Source organism: Pan paniscus, chromosome 18 (genome assembly GCF_029289425.2).
Source record: "Pan paniscus chromosome 18, NHGRI_mPanPan1-v2.0_pri, whole genome shotgun sequence".
Lineage (NCBI taxonomy): Eukaryota > Metazoa > Chordata > Mammalia > Primates > Hominidae > Pan > Pan paniscus.
Genome location: NC_073267.2, coordinates 98,950,535 through 98,955,720, shown reverse-complemented (window position 1 = coordinate 98,955,720; position 5,186 = coordinate 98,950,535). Strand labels below are relative to the sequence as shown.

The window sequence follows — 5,186 nt, the reverse complement described above, 5'->3', positions numbered from 1 at the left end:
AGGGCCAGAGACAGCACGTGTGAGGGGGGCGGGGAGGGGGCGGGGCAAGGGCTGAGTGACAGCACGAAGGAGGCCTCTGACGGGCCGAGGGCCGGCCTGGGCAGGGCTAAGGCTGAGTGACAGCGTGTGGGCAGGCGGGTGGGGCGGAGCCTCTGGCGAGCTAGGGCGGGGCCGCAGGCTGAGTGACAGCCCGTGTGCGAGTGGGGCAGGCGGGGCGGGGCCGGGGCCGAGGGCTGAGTGGCAGCGCAGGTGCGCCTGCGGGGCGGTGACCGCACGAGGCTGGTGGGGCGGAGCCAGAGGAGGATGGGGCGGGCGGGGCGGGGCCGAGGGCTGAGTGACGCCTTGTGAGAGTGCGGGGTGGGGCCGGGGTGGGGCCGGGGTGGGGCCGGGGTGGGGCCGGGGCGGGGCCGAGGGCTGAGTGATAGCTTGTGCGGGGCTCCTGCGGGCAGGGCCAGGGCTAGGTCGGAGATACCCCGGCTTGCTGTGTCGGGAGCAGAGCCAGAGGCCAGGCTGTGGGGAAGGCAGGGTAGGTGCGCCCGGGTCAGGGACCAGCTGGGATTCCTGGCTTCTTCATTTCCTGCTCCTTGGGCCCGGCTCGCCTCTGCTCCAGGGCGTCTGCACTGTAGTCCCTGCCGGGGGACACTTCCTGAGCACTTCCTTGGGCCCCTCGCCTCTCTGGCTGCGTTTCCTGCGCCTCCCCGCATCCCACTGAACGCTAGGCCCACCCTCCACGCACCTCCTCGCGACCTCATTTTGCCCAGCTCCTATTCAGTATGGAACTGCTCTGGTTCACACGCCTCTGATACCAGCGTGGCTCGTAGGACACTTCCAATTCCCCCAGTCCACGCGCCTCCTCCAGCATCCCCTTGTTCCCCGAGGCCCCCTGCCTGGAGCACCTTCCTTCCTACAGAACTCCTTCTCATCATCCCTCAACACCCAAGGTCAACGCTGCCCCCTCCTGGAGCCTCCTTGCCACCTCGGCCAGAAGCCCTCCCTCCTGTTGACTGTGGCACCTGTTCTCCCCTTCGAGACCCCGCCCCCTGGGATGGCGTGGGTGTGGCTCAACACCTGCACAGGCCCAGCGCACGGTCAGGAAGGTCCTGGAGAGAGGGTGGAGGGGGCTGGAGGCAGGAGGACCCTTTCTTTTGAGCAGGCAGGGTGGGGAGTGGGGGTTGCTGACCAGCCCAGGGCCGGGCCGGGGAGCCCGTTCCTCTCTGTGATGGGAGCAGACCCGGTGCCTCTGCTCTCCTGTCGACGGTCGGTGGCTGTGCAGGTGCAGGCAGCATCTGTGCACTTGGCCTGCTTGAAAGGAGGCCAGGCTGCCCGGGAGGCTCAGGCCAGGACTGTCCCTAGCGCTCACTGCTCCAAGATGAGAGAGGGCAGGGAGTCCATCTCCAGACTGGGAGACCTCTGGGGCTGGGGTGTAGCCTGTTGGGGACCACCATCCTGCCTCTGTGGTCAGTGACCTCAAAATAGGGGTGGAGAAGCCCTCTGAGTGCTTTTGGTTTTCATCCTCACGGGACTAGTGCAGGGGTGAGGTAGAAGTGCTCGCCCTCCCCCCAGAAAGAGGTCTGGGGAGGCTGCGGTCTGCCAACCCCAGCTCCTCTCCGCTTCCACCCTGCACCCACCTCGCTTCAGCCACCTGCCTCCCACCCACCTCGGGGAGAAACGGAGGCCAAATCCCTCCTCCATGGGATGTGGGGGTCTCTAAAGGAAAGGCTAAGCTGGGCCAGGTCCTGGGTGAGCCCCAAATGCAGGGCGGGGCCAGGGAAGCAGCCGGCTTGACCACTGCGGGAGGGCATGCTCCCTGGCTGGCGGGCTATCCCCCAGGGGCAGGTGCCCCCAGCAAGGGACCCTGCTCCACATGCTCCCAGAGCAGCAGGAAGGTCAGGAGGCAGGAGCCTGGGTCCAGTTCCAGCTCGGAGCCTTGGGCTGGAGGTTCTCCCCCGTGCCTCAGTTTCTCCTTGTGTCAGAGGTAGGTGGCAGGGAAGAGCTGGGTACCCTGAGTCTGGAGGTCCTGTGCAGTGGGGGCAGGGGTACATTTTCGGCTGCAGGACCCTAGAAGAGCCCTTCTCTTTCCTGGTGGACCTGGAGACGCCGGACCCTCCCTCAGCACCCCAAGCCTCCAGCTAGGACCCCACTCTGGGCCTTCTCCTCCTTTTTCCAGAGTCTGCAGTCCTGAGCCTTTGGGACTCACCCCCATCACTCCTGCCCTCTGCCTTGCCCACCTCAACTCTCCACCTCGGGGGATGCGCCTCATGGGCATGGGGTGGGGGTGGGGCCGGCCGAGATGCAGAGGGGGCTCCCTGGTCCACAGCCTCAGTTCCCATCCTATTTCCTCTCCCCAGTATGAGGAACGGGGGGACAACAAACAGGGTCCCGGACCCCCCAGGATCCTTGCAGTCTTGGATGTCCCAGAGGTCCCCCCATCCCCCAGCCCTCGGCCGCTCCTCCCGACACCGCAGGCAGTGGTCCAGGGTGGGCTGAGGAATTTCCAACTTTCTCACGATAGATGCAGGCGGGTGCCGGTTTTCAGCTGGGACGCCATGGTGTCTGCTCTGGAGTGATTCTGTAATTGCACAGTGCAGTAACGGCGCTTGACCCTCGATTATTAAATTGTATTTATGTAATTACAGTGTATAAATATACACGCACACCCCAACCACTAAGGGGCAGGCGTGATGCAGAACGCTGGGGTTGAGCAAGGTGGGCTGGACAGAGGCCCTGTGGAGGCCCAGGGCTTAGGCCAGACGCAGCCCCATTACCGGAGAGGCAGTGGGGGCTGGAGGGCAGGGGTTAGCAGCTGTGAAGGTGGCTCCTACCCAGGGTGTGGGGCGTGGAGGGCAGAAGGGTGATGTCCAGGGAGTTTGGGTGACACCCAGCACCAAGGGAGGGGACCCCGGTGTGAGGAGGCCCTGGTCTTGGTCTGGGGGCTGTGTCCATTCCAGACCTGACCTGAGGCTGGGGTGCCTGTGGCAGGGGCTCTGGGGGCTCGCTCTGCAGGTACCAACTGCTCCCTGAGGAGCCCCTGGGCAGGTGCCCCTGTCTGACAGGCAGGGCCTGAGGCTGGAGGAGGCCGGGGTGAGGAGACAAACACAGGTGGGCCCTGGCCGGGAGCCTGGTGTCGGCCATGGGCCATGCCCTTCCAACATTCTACTCTGGCCGGGAGGCCGCCAGGGTGCTGGGGTGAGGCCGACACCCAGTCCTGGGGCCGTCAGAGCACAGACCAGCCCATCTAGGCAGATGAAGGTCCCCATGGAGTGAGTGAGGGGTGGGGAGTGGATCCAGAAGGGCTGGGGCTACACCAGCCCCCACGGCCCCTGAGCCCTAGCCTGAGTGCATGTGGCTGGCTCTGGGTAGTGGGCCCTGCAGAGGGACTTCCGCCCATAAGTTTCCTGTAAGTTTCCCCGGGACAGAGGAGATGCAGCTGGATCTCGGGGCGTGGAGGAAGCCAGGCAGTGTCTGTAGCTGGGGCCATCCTGGACCCCGCTGTGCTCCGGCTCTCTGGGCTCAGGGGTGACACTGCCCCCACATTCAGGCAGGCCACCAGCTGCCCCTGGCGGCCACAGGGGGTCAGTCCAGCTGGGCTCAGAGGAGCCCCATCAGGAATGGGGGTGCCGTTTTTGTTCAGAAGCCCCTGACCCCCCCTGCAACACACATGAAAAGAATATTCGAGAAGTCTGTTTAAAACATCTTGGGCATTCAAAACACACGGACAGACAGACAGACAGACGGACATGTTAGACAGGAGGGGCTGCTGGTGGGGGCAGGGTGGTGCTGGCCCTCCTGAGGACCTGGGGACAGAAGGTCCCTGGAGACTGACGGTCAGTCCTGGCTCTACAGGGAGTTGGGCACAGAGGGGTCAGGGGATGGCGGGCCTGTCTGGGGCTCCCTGAGGGCTGTCCCTGACCTGGGGAAGTGGGGTCCTGTCCTGCCCGGCCACCCTGACACTGGTTTTGCGTCCCATCTCCCCACAGTGACAGAGGAGCCAACCAGGCACTGGCTCAAGGTGCAGCCGTAAGAGCTCGGGTGGGCTCAGGACTGGCGGGCTCAGGGATGGCGGGGTCAGGACTGGCGGGGTCAGGACTGGCGGGGTCAGGGCTGGTGGCCTGGTGGCCCATCACACCCGCCAGCCCCGGCAGGGGGCAGTGTGGCTCCAGGGATGCCAGTGGAGGCGGGTGGGGGAGGGGCAGCGGGCTCCTCCGATTGCTGGAGGGTGTTCAGGGCAGATCTGGGAGGGGGACGATGGGCCCTTCCCTGCTTCCGTCTCCACGCTGGACATGCCTGCCCCCTCCAGGCCGGCCCAGCACTGTCACCAAGTGTGGACGCCTTGACTTCCTGCCCTTGGAGCCCCAACCCAGGCAGGGATCAGGGAGGCCAGCGGCCAGGCATGCCCCAGGGGAGGGCTGCAAGTGTGGTCCACGCCCACCTCCCTTCCCCTGGCCCCGAGCACTGGGAAGGTGGGGGGCAGCTCATCTGAGGTCTCACCTGACGTTGGCCCTGAGACCACCTCAGCCTCCCCGATGGCTGAGGCGAAGGCGCAGGGGTGGTCAGGCCAGCAGGGACTCCTGAGGTCGGGCCAGGCCCCAGCAAGGCTGAGGCTGAGTGGGCGGAGCTGGCCACAGAGGTGGGGATGTGGGACAGCACTCTTGGGGGAACCAGAGAGCAGAGGTCACCAGGCTGCTCCCGATGCTCAGGCTTTCACAGGGATCCATAAGCTGCAATGGCCCCCAGTCAGCACCCTCCAAATCCATAAGCTGCAATGGCCCCCAGTCAGCACCCTCCAAAGACAGGCTGTGGCTGGGGATGGGGCTGGGGCTGACGGTGGAGTGGCCCACACCCCCCAAGGCCCCTAGAGTCCTGACCATCCCCACGGGTAGTGCCGGAGCTCCCAGCTGCCTTGTGAGTCATGGGGGTGGGAGCCTCATTTGGCTGAACCTCAGAAGGGCAAGTGGGGCATGAGTGGCCTTGTCCTGCCCCAGCCCAGAAAGCTGTGGTCCCGGAGAGAGTGGCTGTCCAGCCCCCCACACCATGCGAACGCTCCCCTCCCCAGCAGATCCCACCCACGGCAGGCCCATCGCTACCCAGTTCCGGACATCTGTCCTCTCCCCCGCTGCGTGGGTCTGTGTCCCCAGCAAATCCCACCCATGGCAGGCCCATCTCTACCCAGTTCCGGACATCTGTCC

General features: G+C 65.5%; 1 pseudogene; it reads right to left on the bottom strand.

Annotated features, from left to right (window-relative positions):
- Positions 1–2,696: 2,696 nt before the first annotated feature.
- Positions 2,697–3,632, bottom strand: LOC129394087 (uncharacterized; annotated as a pseudogene).
- Between the last annotated feature and the right edge of the window lie 1,554 nt (positions 3,633–5,186).